At 40.6% G+C, this 22,760-nt stretch overlaps 1 long non-coding RNA gene across 1 annotated transcript in view; it reads right to left on the bottom strand.

Annotated features, from left to right (window-relative positions):
- Positions 1 to 1,667: 1,667 nt before the first annotated feature.
- LOC109498607 overlaps positions 1,668 to 22,760 on the bottom strand; it is a 172,993-nt gene continuing 151,900 nt past the window's right edge. Inside the window, exon 8 of the long non-coding RNA XR_002740835.2 lies at positions 1,668 to 1,994. This is a non-coding gene — a long non-coding RNA (uncharacterized LOC109498607). The remainder of the gene's footprint in view (positions 1,995 to 22,760) is intronic.

Raw genomic sequence — 22,760 nt, 5'->3', positions numbered from 1 at the left:
ATAAGAAGCAAAGTAGGAATAAGCCAAATGAGTTGTTACATTAGAAGTAACTGTTTTGCCAAATAAATAGCTCATTAAAATGCCACAGAGTCAACATTAAGAGGTTAGTGCAATATCAAAAAGGTGGACTGCTGGGCTGCTAATGAATAAATATATGTAAACACACTTCAGTGTAAATTGGTAATTTCTCTGCAATCCTCCTTCTTTCCCTACCCCTTAAATAAAACCTATAAACCAGGGGCACCGGGGTGGTTCATACAGTTAAGTACCCAACTTTTGATTTTGGCTCAGGTCATGATCTCAGGGTTGTGAGATCAAGCCTTGCATCAGGCTCCACACTCACACTCAGCACAGATTCTCTTAAGATTCTCTCCCCTGCCACCCCCCACCCCCCACCTCTCTGCCCCTCCCCGCTCACTGTCGCTTTCTCTAAAAACAAAAAAATATCTGTAAATCTGTTAATAGTCTGTTTTGTTCTATGGGTAATCCAATAGAGAAACAAATGGTGCTAAACAGTGGTTCAACCTAACAACAACAACAACAACAACAACAACAACAACAACAACTAACTTGTCAAGAGCACTGATTAAATGCTAGGAATCATGCTAAGAACTCTACTTTCATTATCTTATATAGATTAAGGAGCAGAGGTAAGCAACTTTACCAGTGAATGCAGCTGCTGAGTGTTGTACTGAACATTGCATCCAGGCTTTCTGACTACAGAGTTCACATGTTTAATTAGTATGCCATTTTATTTTATCCACATTTATTTCCTGATGAATTGAATGAGCAACATTCACCTGTCTGTAATACTTTCCCTCCTATAAGTGCTTGGCACTCAATGTTTATAACTTTTCCTCTTGTCTGGCCCCTGTTTCATAATTACCTACTTTCCAAATATATTTTGTCTACTGCTGTCCATGTGGTCACAAACATGTCTGTTTCATTAGAGCTCTCAGCCCAATACCTTGCACAAAGCAGGAACTGAATTAGAAGAGGGTTGAATGAGTGAATACTTAGCTGTTTCTCAGCAAAGCCTTCTCTATCATATGTCAAAAGGAACACTTTGTTTTGATCACTCTGCTTTTTATTTATTTTTAAAAAAATTTTTTTTTCAACGTTTATTTATTTTTGGGACAGAGAGAGACAGAGCATGAACGGGGGAGGGGCAGAGAGAGAGGGAGACACAGAATCGGAAACAGGCTCCAGGCTCTGAGCCATCAGCCCAGAGCCTGACGCGGGGCTCGAACTCACAGACCGCGAGATCGTGACCTGGCTGAAGTCAGACGCTTAACTGACTGTGCCACCCAGGCGCCCCAATCACTCTGCTTTTTAAACTCCAGGTCACCTTATTGGTTTATTTGCCCCTTATGAAAATAGTTGAAATCCTCTATCTCTTGTAAAAATCAGTTCTTGCATCTAGCACTTTACAAGCACACACACACATATTTTATCTTTTGCAAAAGTAGGGCTGGCAGCTTGCGGTGGGTTTTAAAGCCATTGCTGGCTTCTTGCTCAGTAGTGCTGTAGGCTGACTATGTAAAGTTCCCTCATCCTTTCCTGGGAGGCGGGCACCCCTACAGCAGATGGTTTTCCAATTTTTCTTCAGTTTACTAAAACTCAATTTATACCGGTGATCTAACTCCATGAATGTATAATACCCACTGAGTAGCAGACATTCAGGAAACTATCAGAAACTGTCAGAATTCCTTGCAGTTTTGAGTGAGTGACTGATTGAGCAGCCCTAGGTATCTCTGAGACTCAGTATGAAAAGAAATATCCATGGATTTATGTCACCTTGTGGAGTTCCTAGTGATTAGCTCTTGGGCATTGTTTAAAAACTCTTTCAGGATAAGTGATGTTTGTAAATTGATTTGTGCAAACACATATATATATAATTTATTACCTTGTCATTTGCATGATGAGTTAGTTTGTTTTCTTCTGCTGAATACTCTTCATTTCCTGAGAACGCTGAAGAACAGTATCATTCTGAGCTGGAAGACAAAACCAGCAGAGGGGCCATTGATGCATTGCTAATGCTCTTCTAGGACCCTCTGTTCCAAGCTACTATTTGAAAATATTCAACATACAAGTGAATCTTACAACTTCAATTTCTTTTTATTATTTGTTCCCCCATGGCTACTTTCATGTATATGTATGTGTATATGGATGAATGTGTGTGCGATTAAAATTATTGTTAGAAATAGTCTCTGCATGTATTACCACGCTTTTCTACACAAGTGGTAGTATATTGCAGTCATGCTTCTGTACCTTGCCTTTTGCATTGGTTTCATCCTCCTATACCATAGTGGACATTTGATGGCTGCCTACCCAGTATCCATTCTCTCCTCCTTCCCCAAAGTACTCAGGTTTTCATTTACTGATCTGTGCTCCCCTACAAAGCTTCTAGGAGGCATGCCACCCTAGGCTGACTGGCCAAAAGTAACCAATATTTTCCATTCTCATGGCATATGATTTAAGCTCGAACAATCAAGATGAACTTCAGGGCTCCTGTTTGGAATTCTGGGGCAGACGCACTCTCTTTTCCTTTGAAATGGAGCAAGTAACCCTAATTATGGTTGATAAGTCTCCCACTACCATGAGAGAACCAGGCTTGGGATGAAGCTATTATCTTTAACAGCAAAAGCAGAGAGATGAGAAGAAACTGAGTCCTTGAGGATTTCCCATTTATGTGACTCAATAAATCTCCTTTATATTTAAATCAGTTTGCAGTGGATTTTCTGTTACTTGCAACATAAAGCCTCTTATCTGATTTAGGTATGTATAAATCTACCTTATTCTTTTTAATGGCCTTAGGATGAACACATCATAATATACTTAACGAACATTCAGGTTATTCCAGTTTGCTGGTACTAACCATACCATAACAGGTAACCTTACATGTATCTTCACACACATGTTCAAGTCTATAAGCAGGATAAATTCTTAGAAGTCGAGCTGGAGATCTTGGGATATGTGTATAGTTAATTTGATAGATTATATTTGGGAATACAAAGAAGTAGTGAAAAAGCTGCCTTTAGGGCATGGAATGTAGTGAATGGGTATTCTCTGTATATTCTTATTAAATGAATTTTAAAAACCATGTGGAGGAGCAGTGGGTGGCTCAGTTGGTTAAGCATCCAACTTCAGCTCAGGTCATGGTATCATGGTTCATGGGTTTGAGCCCCGCCTTGAGCTCTGTGCTGACAGCTCAGAGCCTGGAGCCTGCTTCAGATCCTGTCTCCGTCTCTCTCTGCCCTTCCCTTGCTCATGCTCTCTTTCAAAAATAAACATTAAAAAATTTTTAAAATAAATAAAAAATAAAAACCATGTGGAATACTACATCTCTTAGAAGAGGAAAAAAAAATTGCACTTAAAAGCATTAAACTGTGTATCATTAAATTAATCGTCCCTGGGTGGCTCAGTCGGTGTCGTATCTGACTCTTGATCTTGGCTCAGGTCTTGATCTCGGTCGTTGTGAGTTAAAGTCCCAGGTTGGGCTTTGAACTGAATTGAAGCCTACTTAAAAAAAAAAAAAGAGGGTATCTTTAAAGGCATCTTGGAAATAATGTGTTCCAGGGCTCCAAGTTAGAAATGAGGAAACTGAACTCCTGGGCAGTTCAGGGAATTGTTCACACTGCAGTTGACAGCAGGTCCAGGGATGACAGTAGTTGTACCCATATGCAGAGGTGACATGTCTAGCACGAGTTCACTATCGCCGGCACCCACGCTGGAGCTGCCAAGTGCCCTGAGCTACACAATGAATCAAGCATATAAATAAACCCTAAAACAATGAATTCTTGCCATGCTCCTGCAGGGAGGGGGCTAGTTGTATTTTAGGAGTAGGAAACTGAGGAACTGAGACTAGCTCCCTACCAGACAGTGCACAAGAATCAGGCCTCCAGCCCCACAGCGCCACAAGCTGCATTTACATCTGACATTTTCCAAGAGTCTCCTACTGAGAAAAGATGTGCAAAAGAATGCTAGGTTTTGTGATGCTAATGCAGAGAGAGGGGCCCCAGCCCACTCCTTCTTTTTATTGCTCTGAAAGTCAGAGGGCTCCTCGGGTGTGTTCTCTGCAAAGGTCTACCCAGACTGCCCTGCTCCAGGAAAGAACAATTACGAGAATCAAACAGTCAAGCAGCTATGCAAGGACTTGGAAAAATTATAATACAGAAGTTCATGCCTGGGAGATACAGGGTTTTTCGGGTTTACTTTACTTAAACAAAAGGTCACAAGTGTGTTTATTTATTGAACACATTACAAAAATCTCTTAGTGTTTCTTCCCTTAAATGTCCGCAGTTCAATTTTTCCTCAGTCCAATGGCTAATACTAACTCCTTGGTGTTGCTCCCACCCTTGAATATCTTTACGTGCGGAAAATCACTTGTTTCTCTTTGCCGGCAGAAAAAATGTGAATTTTAAAATGAAAAGTATCCCTTTAGTGCGACACCTTTTATTTTACAAATGAGCAAAGGGGACTCCAGTGATTTAAAGGCTATCCAGCAAGTCTATGCATAGCTTTGTGGAACAGCTAGGTTTCTGGGCTCTGTGCCCCATAATATCTCCAAATATAGAATCATAGAATTAATTTTCTTTATTTAAAAAATTGTATTCACCAAAGAATAGAAGCATCTCACCATATTTACAAAGTCATTTTTCTAAAACATACATACTGTTAGCTCTGCTTAAGAGAATCTTTGTTTTTAGAGGTTCATGTAGAAGCTTATAGGTATGACATTTCATGATCCCAATCTATTTTAAAATGCTTCAAGAAAAAAGATGAAGCAAAATGCAAAATGTAAACAATTGTTAAATCTAGGTGATGGGAAAAGGGTGGTCCTTACACAATTTTCTCTACTTTTTAAAAAATATTTGAAGATTTTTTATAGGACAGGAAGAAAAAGCATATTAACATATTAAGCATAGGGCCCCTGGGTGGATCAGTCAGTTAAGTGTCCGACTTTGGCTCAGGTCATGATCTCACAGCTCATGAGTTCGAGCCCCGCACTGGCCTCTGTACTGTCAGCTCAGAGTCTGTAGCCTTCTTCGGATTCTGTATCTCCTTTTCTCTCTGCCCCTCCCCTGCTTGCACTTTGTCTCTCTCTCCCTCAAAATAAATAAACATTAAAAAAAAATTTTTTTTTAAACCATATTATAGGGGCGCCTGGGTGGCCCAGTCGGTTAAGCGTCCGACTTCAGCCAGGTCACGATCTCGCAGTCCGTGAGTTCGAGCCCCGCGTCGGGCTCTGTGCTGACGGCTCAGAGCCTGGAGCCTGTTTCCAATTCTGTGTCTCCCTCTCTCTCTGCCCCTCCCCCGTTCATGCTCTGTCTCTCTCTGTCCCAAAAATAAATAAACGTTGAAAAAAAAATTAAAAAAAAAAACCATATTATGCATGTCCTGGAATTCACAAGTTCCATTTTTCTGAAGTAATACATGTTCACTGATGAAAACAGAGAGCAATGGTCCACAAAAGAAAAACAAAGTAACTGTAACCTGTTCACAGCCCCATTCAGAGCCAATTATTATCAACGTTTGGGGGGTATATCCTTTTAGTCAGTGTTCTACATATAAATTCACAAGCATGTATCCACAAGTGTGGTTAATACCTTACAGTCCATTTTATAATCATATATTTAACAACATATAGTAAATATTCTCTCATTATTAATTATTTTCTGTATCTTTTCAGGGATGTATAGTGATTTGTTATTATTTATTTAACCCATCTCCTCTTCAGGCCATTGTGAGATTTCCCCCAATGTGTAGGTAATAGCAAATCTCTGATGAGCATTCTTGGAGCCCAGGCTGAACACATCCGCGATTATTTCCTCAGGAACATTACAGAGCCTTTTTTACATGTCAGGCACTTTAGTCAATAAGGGCTTTACATGCATAATCTTCTTTAATCTCCTAACTGATGAGTTATTCGCTTTTATCACTCTCATTTTATAGATAACAATTTTAGGCTGCAAGGTAAGTACACGGACTTAAGCCTGTGTCTGGCAGTCCCCAAAATTCATGTTCTGAGACATGAAGCTCCCTCTTTTATGTGTCCTGGATGTGAAATTGCTATGAACTTTTCAGACATTGTGTACATGTATCATTATATTGCCTTCCAGAAAGCAGTAGCACTTATCTTGCCCCATTATTGGGAAAAAAAAAAAAAAGATGCCAGATTGATTTAATTTTGAATTCTTATGGCTTATAAAACAGTTGACTTTTTTTTTAATAAGACTTTTCCTTGGATAAAGAAAGTCTCCATTTCACTGTTGAAAGTAAGGGGAGCCTGGGTGGCGCAGTCGGTTAAGCGTCCGACTTCAGCCAGGTCACGATCTCGCGGTCTGTGAGTTCGAGCCCCGCGTCAGGCTCTGGGCTGATGGCTTGGAGCCTGTTTCCGATTCTGTGTCTCCCTCTCTCTCTGCCCCTCCCCCGTTCATGCTCTGTCTCTCTCTGTCCCAAAAATAAATAAATGTTGAAAAAAAAATTTTTTTTAAAAAAAAGAAAGTAAGACCACTGTTACAGTTTTCTCCTCTTCACCTATGTTTCCCCTTTACTTCTCTTGGATTTAAAACACCAACTAAGTGACGTTCATTGGCTCAAATGTATGCATAGCTGGCCTGGTATCCCACCAATGTCTGATACTGCCATTGCAGCCGGATTGCGCTAGTCACCACTCCTGGTCGATTAAAATCGGTGTTTTACTCCTTTTCCTGGGCACACAGCTACCTTTTCTAGGCTTCCTTGCAGCTTGGTGTGGCCATTTGACTGAATTACAGCTAATGGAATGTGAGCTGACGTGGCCAGTGGAAACCTCATCTACATGCTTTTCCATCTCATTCGCCCTCCCAAATGAAGAACAGGGACAAGCTCAGGGAGCCCAGAGAAACCATGTCCTGAGGATGGCACATCTTTCCGCTGAAGTCTCTGAACAAAATCATGGCATAGAGCACTGGACTGTTACATGAAGAAAGAATAAAATCATTCTTTTTCAATGTGTGGAGCCATTGAAATTCTGAGGTTTGTTATAGCAGCTAACATGATCTTGACCAATACAAGGGTTTTTGCTTTATATGTTTTGAAGACCATGGATACTTCTGTTGGATTCTTTCCAATTTGCCATGGAAATCTGATGCCTTTGCAGTGATGCTCACTTGAATCATTATTGTATAAGTCTGATACTTGCTCGGAGAGATGCTGTGTTCTTGGGGAGGAATAAAACAACAGTCTAGTTTATTTTTGTTTTAAAAAACTACTTTTTAATTTTTATTTATTTATGTATTTTTGTACTTGGGGGAAGAAAGGTAAGTTAATCATCCTCATCAGTGCCTTGTACAGGATAATCATTGGCCTCTGGAGGATCCCTCTCTGGAGGATCCCTCTGGAGGATTTCCTTCATTCCTGATACACCCATTTCTTTCTCTCTAGTAGATATACATTCTAAGGTGTCTGATGTATTCACTTGGATTTGTATGTATTCTTTTTTTTGAGTTTATTTATTTATTTTGAGAGAGACAGAGACAGCGCAAGTCGGGCAGGGGCAGAGAGGGAGAGAGAGAGGGAGAATCCCAAGCAGGCTCCACACTGTCAGCACAGAGCCCGATGCGGGGCTCAAACCCACGAACTAACTTTGAGATCATGACCTGAGCTGAAACCAAGAGTTGGATGCCTACCTGACTAAGCCACCTAGGTGCTTAGTCAGATTTGTATGTATTCTTATAGCATTGGTTTTTGTGTTTAAATAGTGCTATAGATCTCATTTCATTTCTCACCATTTTCACTCAACAAACTTTTCATAACCCATTTTATGTATTTATCTCTAATTTAATTCTACTTGTTGCATAGAATACCACCTGTCTTCTCCTAGAGATGGATTACTAGACTGCCTTGACTCACCACCGCCATACATAATACAGTGGTGAACAGTATGTGCCCTGTTACGGCTCTGCAAGAATTTCTCCGGGAGATCCCTGAGGTTGCTGGGTCATGGGACATGAGTGCTGCCAGGCTGCTTTCCAGAATGGCTCACCAATTTACATTCACAGTGTATACAACCTCTCATGACTCTACATTATCCTCACCAATTGGCATTACCCTCCCTTCCAACTTTTTTCCATTCTGATAAGTGCAGAATAAACTTTCATCTGTTTTAATTCATATATCTCTGATTAATAACATATGTGTGCAACTCTTAGGTAATGTCTTAGCCATTCAACTTCCCCTTTTGTGAATTGTCCGTGTTTCCAGACAAAACAGTAGAGCCTTCCATTTCCTCATAATCCACATGGAAATCCTGTAGGAAGTGTGAAAAAAAAATATATTCTGGCTCTTTCTGGTGGTGTCCAACAAAGTTCTCTCTAGGTAATGTCACTGGTTATCTACAACCTGATAGACTCATTCATTCATTCACTCCAGAAAAATGTGTCAGGCACTTTATCATATGTTAGGGATACAGAGGAAAATAGAAGTTATGTGGCTCCTGGCCTCTTGGCACCCATGAAATGATAGAAGAGATAGATTTGTGTTTGTTGTTTTACTTTCTGGAGAAGTAAACATCAAGGTATGAGCTACTTATATCTTGATACTTGGTAAGATTTCTCTTCCATCTTTCTTTTTTGCAATTGAATTAGAAGTGTCCCTGGTAAGTACGAACTGGTACAGGTCAATGGATGCTGCTGACAACTAACAAAAGAAAAAACCAGATTGCTTCCAACACTTATTAACTCAAAAACTCAATGAGGCATCTTTTCTTAAAAAGAAAATCTTAAGTACCAAGATGTTTTACCAGCATATACCCTCCCTAGAAAAAAAGAGCTGTAATCTAATCCCCCCCCCCACCCCCACCCCCACCAGATTTGTAGCTGAAGCAATGAAGTTCAGAGGGATGTAAAAAAATCCTCAGTGTAGAGCCTTCTGGAGCTCTTCCCAATACACCACCCCAGTTCTATTTTTTTTTTTTTAATGTTGTTTTCATTTGAAACTAGATTCATGCAGCTTGCTCATGCAAAATGAGAATGAAAAAAAAAGTTAGTCTGGAAAGGAAGAGAAGGATTAAATTAAGAGTTCTGCTAGGATGTAGCCATCATGATCTAATGCACCACGGGCAGTGCAGCTTCAGGGAATACTGACTTTCAAGGGCTGGCACTCCGGAGGACAGCTGGCCCTCAGCTGGTCATGTTGCTGGCCTCATGTTGCCTCATGAAGTGTCTCCCATAAACTCAACTGATGCTATTTAGGATTTTTTTTTTTTTAAACATGCGGCACAGGAAATTTTTCCTCAGTGCGTGTAAGAGCTGTTTGATTCCCCAAAGAAAAAGATTTGGCAAGTCAGTTGAGAGGAAAGTAGAAGCACCGAACACATGAGCACATTTTAACAATGTCCAAGTGTAACTTTTACTGCCAACAGTAGACATGCACTGGAACTTGAAACGCAGCCCAAATGCTAAAAGCAGTTGTTTTTATCTGTGAGGAGAATGTTGTGGTTTCATTCTGAGATGAGTCACTTTGTTCTGATTTATCCAGTTAGTAAATGTATCTGATTTGTTTTCATTAGGGAGTTGAAAGTTTGTTTTTGTTTGTTTTGTTTTTATTTTTGTAACAGTAAAGAAAACTATTAGGTCTGGTAAGAAAAAAATGAGGAAACCAAATTTGAGTGAAATGCTCAATGAAGATAAAGCCAAGATATCACCTGCCATGGACAATGAAGAGGGCTTGGAGTCCTGGCATTAAGAGAGAGACTTTGGAATTCAGAAGCCTAGTACTTTGCTGTCAGTATTTGACAGCATCTTTACAAGGCTATCTTGGGTTGCCAAATCAGAAAACTAAGCCTTTTGTGCGGTGTGATCTTAATTTTGTCCATTCTATTAAATGATTTCATGATGGGGTACAGGTGACATTTATGCATTTGCTAAAAAAACAAACAAACAAAAAAACAACTTTGTTTCTCTAGGCCTACTCTGCAGAACTAGATCACTTGGTCTAACTAATCAGTTAGCTAACCAATCTGATGAGAAATATTTACTGAGTGCCTACTACCTGCAGGCATTTTATGGGTCAGTTGATGCTATGACTTTGCTGGCAGGCAGACACTGTGACCAAAGAATTCAACCACAGTTATATTAAAGTTGTCAATTGTTTTCCTATGCCTTTTGTTTCAAACAAATTACAACTACAATGACACTTTTTCCCATTAACTTATTTTTCTTCTTATTCTTTATCCTAGAGACATAGTGCATGATATAGAATTTTAAATGTATATATTTGCAAGACCAAAACCACTTGTTTGAACAATTTTATCCAACAAATAATTTCATCATATAATAGATAGTCTGTATTATATTGATATATAATGCAGGTTTTATCTGGTAATAAATATTCTCACTGAAGTATAAGCAGTGCTGAGCCATCCATGAACTGGGTCGACATGTTTTGAAGACATGAAGTGATCAGGTGCCATTCTGAGTTCTCATTTAAATCTGCTGTGTTGGAGGGATAGTGGATCTAAGCCAACCTTGAGACTGTAAACAATTTACTCAAATATAAAAAAAGGAGGCGGGGGGGAAACAAAACTGCTTGGAAACATTTCTTTCCATGGTTGTGTTTCAAGTCGCCTAAGATTACCAATGCATGGTGAACAGTATTTTGTCTTAAACTTAGTGGAGGCGATTGTCATTGTAGTGGCTTTTTGTCCGTGAAGAATTTATCAGGCTCACTCTCTGGCTTCCATCACTCTGTAGGACAGAAAAGCCTATTTCAATATCTCTGGGCATACCTAATATTTAGAAAGGTAAGCCTGTGTAGCAAATGTGAAAGAGCTCCTCTACATACCCTGATGGCTTTACTCAACCATGTTTCCTCTTTTATCATTTGTTGGAAAAACCCTTTACTATCTCTTCTTAGTTCCTTGTCCTTTGTTAGCTACAAAGAGCAGATTTTCTTTTGTAAATCCTTAGTAATTAAATGAGCACTTCAGTGGCTGTAGCCTTCAATGGCCTGTTTCCTAGGTTTTTGCCTTTGACAGTCATATTTTGCAAAGGCCCCTGAGATGACTCGGCATCTTCCCCTACTTAACACTAAACCAATTGAAGCCCGTGCTCACTGCGCGAAGGAGGAAAAGATTCATTAAGGGCACTTCATTAAGGAGCTGAAATGGGACGCTCTAAATGCGCCCGAACCAACTGCAGCCCAGAGGCGCTGTCTATTAGGAGAGCCACAAAGACAGTTTCGGAAACTGAACTCCAGCTCCAGTGCATCGGATTAGGGAGAGTGATGGGATTAGTGTTTAATGACTTGGGGCAGGAGACAAAGGGAATTTCGACAAAGAGGCTTAGATATGGAAGAATTAACACTCTATTCCAACCAGGCCTCTGATGACTTCCAGCATTCTTTTCAGACTCAAAAGCCAAGGGAAGAAGAAGAAAAAAAAAAAAAAAAAAAAAAAAGATGAGCAAAGCTTTAATACTTTCCTAACTTTTTTTTTTATTATAACAACAATACAGAGGAAATAAAAGAACCCTCTTCAGTCCCTTGCACTTGAAACCTCTTTTAAAAATAAGCATCTACAATTGTATAATTAGCGGCAAGGTGAGCTTGCCCAGGGCTCCCAGCATGTGCTCCAGAATGCCTCTCTGCTTCCCAACACTAGAGCAAGTCTCACGCCAATGCGGACACCGAAGCAAAACCCATGGTAGCAGAGGACCAGCTAAGTGGCTTTAAAAGTGCTTCCCTCTCCCTGGCTGTTTATGTTACAGGTGCAACCAAAGGGCCAGAGAGAAACTGCTTCATTGTAAAACCTCCTCCTGGCCCCATCTGGCTCAGACTCCAATGATTCCAGTGTCTATGGCCTGAGAAGTGCTTCATGAAACGAGGTGATTATCCTGCGTACGTGAGGGGATAACTTTGGAAATGTGCTTGAAGGTTGAAAGTGCTCTTGAAAAAGAATCAAGTCAACTTGGAGCAGGGCAGGCAATGTTGGAGCTTATCTATAGCATTTCTCCTTGCTTGGACAAGAACACAGTATCATTATCTAAACACGAAGCCAAATTTAAGTGGCTGACCCTGGAGTGGAGTATTATTCCTCAGGCTGTTAAGTAAATAGACTCAGAGCACCAAATGCCTTCGAGCAGTAAGTGTGTGATTATGCCCTGCTGCTGCAAATGGCAAAATGCAGGTGCAAATGTTACTGTAGGCAAAAGTACAATCCAAATAGTGCCGTAAATGAGCTCGCACTGTAAACCAATTCAACGTGTCCTTATTTTTAACCGAACTAAATCACTTGCAGAAAAGCTGGGTATTCATTTCATGTATTAGCCTGTATGAAATGGTCTTGGAGCAGTTCTAGACACCAAGGTATTATTTAACCCGTGTGGTTTAGTGGGACAATGGCAGCCCCCTGCCGTAATCCATTCAGGGGCAATACCGGCAGTCAGTGTGAAATTAAATACATTACAGGGAAAGAGCTTAATGCGTTTTATAGGCAGTTGTTCATCCACATCAAACTTTAGTTTTTAAAATCCGAACATTTGATCCCACGACAGGAACCGTGCTTCAAGTCGGAGATTGCCACGCTGTGCTGCTGGAAGGTAGAAAAGAGGCAGAGCCCAGACTTCAGTTAAGGTCCAACTGGCTGAAAGGAACCATTTCCAATCATCTCAGCTCTGTTGGGCCACTCAGATGCCAAAGGCCCAGGTAGCATCTGATCAAGTTGCTACAGGGCTCAGACCTGCGTTTATTGCCCCTTACTTTTCCGCTAACATTTTTGCTTGAAGGATCGGTGTTTTTCCAGTGTAGTGCAAGTCCCTTTTCTCATAGCTAAATCGTAGTAGGGTATAATGGGCTTCCCTCACCTCACTCCCAGTCTCTCTTGACCCCAACATGGTCTAGAAGTCTGTTCTTTGTTAAATTGAAAATGTGTAGAAATTTTTATAGAGATCTTCAGCTATATAAATAGCTTTGAAAATTGTTGTAACTTTAAAAACAGGTCAAAAAGGAAATTGAACAGCTAGTGAGTTTCATACCATCCAGTCAGCTTTTTGAAGGGCTGCATTGGTCTTCCTAGTAAATGGTTGCTTTTATTGTTGGGGTTTCTGCCATTTTTTTTTTTGAGGCAGCTTTTAATAGAAAAGGGAGCTTTGGTGGAATTTTCTGATAGAATGTCAAATATATCACTAATGGCTCCTGCCACCACATTCAAACGTCAAGAGCAGTTTTTGTCATGGGAGTGTGACCCGCATTCCATGACACTCCTTGCTGAGCATCCAATTCTCCATGAATATTGATGACTTCCTCAGATGGGTGGTGACCCCAATGTGGTTCCCAGGCAAGTTCCTGAACTCTGTTGGCTCACAGGTGGATCCTGTGTCCTCATAGATGGTGGCTCTGTGTTTTGGGAATTTTCAGACCAAACTCTGCTTCTTTGGGTACAAAATTTATCAAAAGGTTATTCTCTGGTATCTTTTTTCAAAAGTGGACCAGGTTTGTTTATAGCTCTTTAAAATATGGTGAAACTTAGAAGTGCTTTTTCCTTAGTACTGTCTTGAAAGTGTAAGAACTTAAAAATAGTGATTCTTAACTTTGGATGGGGGGAAGGAGGAGCAATACAATTATGCTAGGGGTCCAGTAATCCACTTGTTGTAAGCATTCTCTAGAACCTGAATAAATAACATGTGTCACACATAGACGGTCATTTTTAAAATATTGTCTATAGATGTTATTATGACTAACACATTCAAAGTTATTTGAAAAGGTTTACTGAGATTATAGTCATTTTTATCATTATGTGTTTTCTCAAGCCATACCAAAAGTTCAACTCATATCACATAGGGGTCTGACACTTTTTTGTAGGGGTGGGAGGGTATGATATGGACCTCTATCAATGTCAGTAATAAAAACCCAACTCAAACTAGCTAAAGCCAAAAGTAATTTTTCTCTGGGCTCAGGGAGCTCAGAGATATGTTGAGCTCTGTTTGCCTTTTCTTGGCTTCAAGCAGGCTTGTCCATGGGGTAATGAGAGGGTCATGGTCCTTGCTACATGATTACATAGTCCTAAACTCTGTTGAAGTCAAGAGAGACTGTATGTCAGCTTCCATATCAAACTCTAAAACAGAATTCAGATTACCCAGCTCTACTTAATGGGCCTATCTGTGGACTAACCACAAGGGTTAAGGTGAAGAAGGCAATCTGATTGGTCAGCCTGAATCACACAATCACTTCTGTAAGGGGAGGAGAGGTGGAGTCCCTTGATTTATAACCCTAACAGAGTCACACAGAGAGAAGGAGGGGGCAATTTCCAAACAAAAAAGGAGGTGATGAACAGGCAAGCAACACTGGCTGACTGCAGGAGGGTTTCTCATATTTACACTTATATTTATAAGGCTTCAGAACCGCTATTCTAGTGTTATTGTTATTATTTTTGACATTTTAACTAGGATCCTCCAACAAGTATTACAAGTCAGCTAAGCACAAAGGAGGCCACTGGGAATACCCTGAGGGGTACTGTTTTGCAGCCAATCCCAGTTGTGGTTTGTGTACCTGCATGTGCTTCAGAGGAGAAGAAGAATGAGCTGTTTGAAGGGCTGCTGCCAGAAGACAAAAAATCATAATTTCCTTAAGATTCAAATCTCAATTCTTTCCTGTAAGTTTAAGGCAAAACAAAATAAACTCTCACTCTCTCTCTTTCACACACACACACACACACACACACACACACACACACTCCACCACCAACATCACCATTACTGTCCCCAAATGGATGCAAGTTATAAGGGTTAATTCCAAAAACACTGAAGGTATTTATTTTTTAATTAGTGTGTACTTTTGGCACAGGCACCCTAGATAGGAAAGGTCATCCCTAGATCCAGAGCTCTGAATACCATGACTCTCCTTATTGCTAATCTCTAGGTCAGTCCTGTCTCTGCTTTTCTTCCTGGATAATTCGTTCCTTCCCAGGAATTAATACTTCTGTAATTAGTGCTTATTTCTATTCTTCATGCCCTTCTCCATCAGTCTCTCCACCTTTACCCCTTCTGGCCTTACTCCACATTTCCTTAAATTTCCCTATTTTTTCCCATTCTTTGAAATCAAATCATTTTAAGTCCCTACTTTACCTTTCTCAGCTATAGGCATATGGAAACTGGTATAATGTGAAGAGTACATTACTTGACTCTTACAATCATAATGATGATGATAATGATGACGATGATGATGATGATGAAAATGAATATTAAGTGAGCTCATTATTTCATAAGCACTCTCTCAATATTATATTATATAATCTTTACACTGACCCTGTTAAGTTAGTAGTTGTATGTTAATTTTATTTATAAGGGTTACTCAGTTTTTGAACCCATTTATGATGTTTGAGAAGTTCCTTATAATATGAATTGTGATGGAATTTCCCAATATAGAAGCCAAAAAATGTTCAGATACTTGTTGCCATAGACTCTTTTGCACCTACGGTGTGGACACATGACCTACACTCAGCCAAACACAGAGGTACCTGCCTTAGACTTTAAGTTGATAGCTAGACATACAAAAAAGCAGGAAAGTAGATAATTTATTTTTCAGGTAATTGTGGCTTCAACATTCCATTTCCAGGGTCTTCAGGAGCTGTGTAGTAGGCTGTGGCATCCAGTGTCCAAGGCTAGTAGCAATAGTGGATAAATCCCATTATTCAATGTCAGTAGCTCCATTGACAAAGTCCCTGTCCAACTAACTTTGTAGTATACTTTGGGCTATGCTTCTGGCTATTGCCTAGACTCCTTTCTTCTGCCATTTCTGAGCCTGGCTCTCCAGTTTCTTAATATGTTCAGAAACATAAAATATAATATAGATGCTGTTCCAGAGTTGGGCAATGTAGAAGCCTTATCCTTGAGTTCCCTCAGATCCTTGCAATAAATTCCCTTTTACCTAAATCAGCAGCTATAGTTAGTTTATATTACTTGAAACAAAGAATCCTGACAATACCAGGATGTTATTTTTAATTTCATTTTATGGATTTGGAAGCCCAAGCTTAGAGAAACAAATACATTGTATAAAGTCAAACAAATACTATCAGACTCAGGCTGACTTGAGAGCTTACATTCATCTACCATCCCTCAAACAAGTGGGAAAGAAAAGACTGTATCAGTAAATGAGATTTGTCTGAATATAACTTAGAAAGAGGTAGGCACCCTTGATTAAAGTGTCAATTCTGGCAATGTCTTTTCCAAAGTCACAGCTTATTTGGATAAACTTTCTTTATCTAGAAAGTAAAAAGTTTGGTCTAGATCAATGGCTTCTAATTATTGGGGATGGGGATCATAGAACCATGAAAAAAAACATGCAAGCTATGGCTCTCCTTCTTGGCAAAGCACACATACAAATGTGTTACATCCAATTTCACCCCAAGCCCATCATCCTTTGATCTCAGTGAATCCCGGGCTGAGAACCCAGAACTAAATGACCTCTCACTTTGGTCTTTCCAAGTAAAATGCTGTATGATTCCATTGTCTGGGTGAATTTGTTATGATTGAGCTCAACTTCTCTCTCTCTCTTACATACACACACACACACACACACACACACACACACACACACCATGATCTCAGGACAGGGGTTTGAATTAATCACATTTCTCAGTTTATAGTGTACTATCATCATTAAAACAAGACATTTGAGAGTCCTGAAGTCATGCAGTATTAGGTGGCAACTACCTAAAGGATCTAGGGTTATTTGGCCTTGAGAAAACACTCAGACACAATGATTTGTATCCATTACTTCAAGTAACTGATAGTTGCTGCAAATAACTGAAAATCTAACCAAAAGTGGCTTAAGCAATAGGACATTTACAATCTCATGTAACAAGAAGTTTGAAGATGAGAGATACAGAGTTGGCAAATGCACTTAAGGACATGGGTTCCTTTCTTCTCTCTGTTCTGCCATGTCATAGGATGTGGCTTGGCCCTAGCTCCTCAACATGGGGTGGCACTTCTGTAACTTTTTTTAACATTTATTCATTTTTGAGAGACAGAGTGTGAGTAGGGGAGGGGCAGAGAGAGAGGGAGACATAGATCTGAAGCAGGATCCAGGCTCCAAGCTGCCAGCACAGAGCCTGATGTGGGACTTGAACTCACGAACCATGAGATCATGACCTGAGCTGAAGTCGGACACTTAACCGACTGAGCTACCCAGGTGCCCCGGCACTTCTGTAATTTCTTTTTTCATGTTTTTATTTATTTTTTGAGAGACATAGAGAGACAGCACAAATTGGGGAGGGGCAGACAGAGAAGGAGACACAGAATCCGAAGCAGACTCCAGGCTCTGAGTTGTCAGCACAGAGCCCAGCGGAGGGCTCGAATTCACAAACTGTGAGATCAAGACCTGAGCTGAAGTCGGACGCTTAATGGACTGAGCCACCCAGGCGCCCCCACTTCTGTAATTTTTTAAGAAAGCATGTTCACTTCGGCCGTTAACCATTACACAGTAACTAGTGTCAAACTTGCCCTCTCACTGAAAACAACTATAAAACTTGACAAATAAATAAGGCAATTCCTTTCAAGTACTGGATAACAGGCAGGGGACTATGATCCTCGAGAGAAGGGAAATACACAAAACTAGCCATGCTTTTTTGCCTGGTAGCACTTTCTTGTTGTAGTACAAGGAAATGGAATCAAACAGAACAATAGCTCTGCTGAGCTGAGGAAGCAGAGATCAGAGTTCTAGGCTCCTGAAGTAGCTGGAATTTCCTGGGTAGGGTACTGGAGAAGAGGAGAGCTGTGCACAGGGCATGTACATTTATGAAAATTCCTTGGCTGAGGGCTGGGCTATGCAGATAAAGGTTGAAATTCCAAGAGATATGACACAGATAAACTGCTGTGGGGATAAAAAATGAATAGTAATAACAGAGGCCAAGCACTTTGGGAAGATGTTGGAATTCTCGTCATTGAAGAAAGAAAGATTTTGGGTATTCAGGTGAGACTCCATAAGGCCTTATTTTATAAAGGAATGAAAACTATGCCCTAGAGTGCCTGCACTAGAAATAAGTAAACAAACAAACAAATAAACAAAAACTAACAAAAATAGCCCACTCTATTAAAAAATAAAACTAAACATAAAAGGATCAATAAACTATACCAATAATTTGATAAGACAAACCCAACATGAGGGGGGCCTGGGTGGCTCAGTCGGTTGAGTGTCCAACTTCAGCTCAGGTCATGATCTTGCAGTCTATGAGTTTGAGCCCCACATCAGGCTCTGTGCTGACAGCTCAGAGCCTGGAGCCTGCTCTGGATTCTGTGTCTCCCTCTCCCTCTGCCCCTCCGCCACTTGCACTCTGTCTCTCTCTCAAAAATAAATAAACATTAAAAAACAAAAGACAAACCCAATACGCTTAAAAAGAAGATGATATAATTTCAGATATAAGATATCTTCCAAATTATCTAATACATAATTAAACATTCTTAAACATGTAAAGAAGGATAATATAACCCACAATCAAAGGGAAAAAGAGCAATAGAAAGAGACCATGAGATGATTCCTATGTTGGTATGCTCAGGCAAGGATTTCAAAGAGGATATTATGAATATATTCAAGGACTTAAAGGGAAAGATGATCATAATGAATAAACTGATGAGGAAATTTCCACAGATTTCACATGAATTTAAATTATCCTTTTAAAACACTGATTTTGGGGTGTCTGGATGGCTCAGTCAGTTAAGTGTCTGACTTCAGCTCAGGTCATGATCTCACAGTTTGTGAGCTCGAGCCCCAAGTTGGGCTCTGTGCTAACAGCTCAGGGCCTGGAGCCTGCTTTGGATTCTGGATCTCCCTCTCTTTCTGCCCCTCCACTTATACTCTCTCTCTCTCCCTCTCTCTCTCTCTCAAAAATAAATTAACATTAAAAAAAATGTTTTAAAGGAGTAAAAAATAAAACACTGATTTTAATAAAAAATGGTCTGATGCTACTTTTGATAATGCTGAGATCTTCATTTCTGAAAGTGCTCACATAAATATTCCCAGGTGAGGATACTGTAAAGTAGCATTCAAGCCACAGGTGGGATGACATAAAAGATGGGAGAGGAGAGGATGGATTTGATAATTTATAATCACTTCCAACTATCAGAGTCTGTTTCTCTCATCATCACCACTGGGAAAGGGAAGTCATTAAACACATGGGATCTCTAGTCCTGCTGTATCTTCTTCTGGTTGAGTCCCTACTGTGGTAACACTGGAAGAGCAGGAACTTCAGGGTGGGATGAATCAGGCTGTCATGGAACAATATAGAGCTAGATTTACCTCTAACCACATTGCTAGATGTTCCAGTCACAGACACCTGGAGTTTACCTTCTCCTGTACTCCTAGATTATTCCAGCCACATTCCTAGAAAGCCCATGAAACTTGTGTGACCAGATCTAGGATAGACATAGAGCTTCAAGCTCTATGTACCAGTACAATGAGTGATTCATAGAAGATGCTTGATAAACAGTTGTTAAATGAATGAATGCATTCTAGCCACCTAACGTGTTTAACTTGGCTTGAACTTGCAATACGGCATATTACATATTCCAGTGGTCTCCAAAATTCACTAACACTCTCTCACCCAATCCCCTCAAACAGTAGGGCACTTCATGCAGAACCTCCCTCAGAATTTCAGTGCTGATTTTGAGATCCCTTTTAAAAGGTCATGAAGAGATACATTAATGTATAAGCAAAACTAAGGATGACTGTTAATGAGAATTTTAACCTAATAAAAGTGATTATTTTCCCCCCATGATTTTTGCTGTCTCAAGGGCATGGAGGATGATGATCCAAGTAGTAAATAAATGGCAAGAAGACTCCCCCTGCTTCCTCAAACTACTTCTGCTCAAAATATTATCAAGAGGGCCTAGCATTCCTCTCCATTCTCTGACTGTTAATGATGCTAAAAGATTAAGATAAAAAAATACTCCCCTTCTATGTTCAGTGCAGACAGAAAGCAATCCAGTGACTGCTGTAGGAGAGAGATGGAGACCCTTCCCCTGTTCCCATCTCTCCTCTGTCTCGTCCCTCTTCACCCCCTCTCACGGTTTTTCACTCTTCTCTTTTGATCCCTCCCTCCCACCCCGCCCAAACCTTACCCAGGGTTTACAGTAGTTATCAGAGCTGGGCATGCCCATTAGTTAGTTGCAGGCAAATCTTGTTTGCAAGCAGGAAACTGTAGGAATTCTCGCCTAGTGGGGTTTTCACTCTTTGTGTGAGCTTAATCTTGGGGATTAACAAATGCATCAACCGGAGACCTCTTACCATGACAGAATGGGCAAGTTCAAGCAGGAATAGTCCCTGAAATATCTGGTTCTGTGGGAGCTAAGAACACAACACCTGCCAGGTACTGGACAGGGTGTGTCCCTAGAGGAGGCCTGGGTCAGAGAGGAAATAGCTTTTCTGTCATGGTGTCTCTGTTGCTGCTGACTTCACTTGTCCCCTCCTTCTGTATCACTGCTGTCACTGTCTTGCAGCCCTCATGCTAGCATGACCACCTCCCTATCTGGTCCCTGTGCTTCTCTTATCATCTGCCACTTACAAACTTCATGGTTTCTCTTGCTTCTCCCCTGTTGCCTACATACCTACCCAGAATCCATTTTCTTCCTGCTATGTCCTGTGTTCCATGGTGTCTTCAAGTGGGTTCCTTAGAAGCAGAACTTGAGACAGGAATTATTAGATAAGTGATTTTAGTGGGAAAGTACTCTTATGGGAAGGGATGTGAGAGAAATAGGAGAGACCAGAGGAAGAGAGCAAAGCAAGGATACAGTCTCAAGTAGACAGTAGCTTCAGTCTGCAGGCAGGTCTGGAGGAGAAATTGCCCCCACATAATAGGTTCTCTCTTGAGACAAAGGACCTCATATTTTGTACTCTGTACTAGTCATGCATTGATTGTTAGCATGAAGGGGGAAGATAACCTTCTAGGTGAGAGAGCTCCCATTCATCCACAATTCTCCATAGAAGAGGGCAACTGTGGGATGGGCACAGCTCATAGTGAAAGGCATCTAGGTGGGGTACTGCAGCATCCACTCTATATGGAAGAAGTGGCTTCAGTGGCTTTAGATCAGACTCAGCTCATACCAGAGCATGAAACAACCAGAGCACAGGATGACAGGGGAGACAGAAAAGGACTGGCAGCCCTGCCCAAGGGATGATGCCAAATTGGTCATCCATTTCTAGTAAGTGTATATATTTTTTCCACTGTTTTGTGTAATTTGATCCCCCCCCCACCCAATTCCACCTTCTGTTACTCTGTACACAAGTAACAAAAATCCCAGTTCTCCCTCCTGTATAACTTGGAAAGCGTTCTTTCCCAAACATTTCTTGGCTTTTCCAAAGAGTGCTGCATTCTCCCAGCAGTTGCATACCATCCCTGCAGCAGAGCCACTGCTCTAAGCTTGTTCCCCACATACATCTCCTCCACCAGTAATTATTTCTTCTCGTTGCTTCAAAAATATGACTTTCTCCCACCCTTCATCCCTCAGGTACCAAGGATAGCAAGTTGAAGATGACTGAAAGGAATTATAAAACAAGAAAGGAAAACCTAACCTAGATATCAGACTCCTAAATAACCTGGATCTCAACCCCCTAATTCCATCAGCCATGGCCTTCACTGCTGGCCCCTCTCCGGTTAGTTCTCCTGTTCTCTTTGCCCTCAGTTGTATGCCCCAGAAAACAGCCTTCTCTTTCAGGTCTCACTTTCCCAGGACTCCTTGAATGCCAGTCTCAAGTTTACTCCAAAGGAAAGAGCATGGTTTGGTAATTCTTCTGGGTAATCATATTTTGAAATCACATTTTACTTTTTACTCATTTGTTTCTTTTTTGGGCTTACTTTATTTTATCTTGTGAAATGTACGTAATCCACTTTAAACAGAGAAGTATATGACTAGATAATTAGGAAATTATTCTCTCCGTATCTTCTATGGAAGTTATTTCCCTGATCATCTACTTCCATGAAGGTAAGATTTAGGGGAAATGTGGCCATCCAGCTAACCCCTACATTTTCTAGTCTCCCTTGCAGCTAAGTGTGATGTCCTAGCTAATTACATATTCATAGAAGTGATGTGTATCATTTCTTAATCACGTTGAAAGGAATGAGCACAGATTCTCTTCTCTCCCCACAATGTCTTCTACTGGCTGTAAGCCATGGCTTGTGTAGACAAATCAAACTGTGGTGCTTACAAGTGGTGCTTAAGTGTGCACTATCTTACCAGCTGTCCCACCCCATCACCTGAGTCCAGTATAGAGCTCCACTACTTCTGTGAGCGCTTAGAGCTAACGACAGTAGTTACTCCATGTCCTTATGAAAGAGACGATGATGGCACTACTACTGTCCGTGTGAACAAAATGGACCCCTGGGGATGGCAGAGCTTCAAGAGAGAGGGTGCCCGAGTTTTCAACACTGTGATAATGACAAATCAACCATGAAAATGAAACAAACTTCTCTCTCATTTAAGCCACAGGCTCTAGTTCGGCACTCAAACATATATCCTAACTAACTCAGCCCAGTTGGGCTGGGCTTTGTTCAGAGACTGGACCAACTGAATGGAAATCATCATAGCTGAGACAAAGAGGGAGTGGCTGGGGAAAATATAAATCATTCCAAAATAACAAATAGAGAGACTGGAAGAGTAATTGTGTTTGTTTTTTTAATTTTTTTTTTTAATGTTTACTTATTTTTGAGACAGAGGGAGACAGAGCACAGTGGGGGAGGGGCAGAGAGAGGGAGACACAGAATCTGAAACAGGCTCCAGGCTCTGAGCTGT

Source organism: Felis catus, chromosome A3, assembly GCF_018350175.1.
Source record: "Felis catus isolate Fca126 chromosome A3, F.catus_Fca126_mat1.0, whole genome shotgun sequence".
NCBI classification, from domain to species: Eukaryota; Metazoa; Chordata; class Mammalia; order Carnivora; family Felidae; genus Felis; species Felis catus.
Note: the sequence above shows the minus strand (reverse complement) of the source record. Positions and strands in the feature narration are given on the sequence as shown.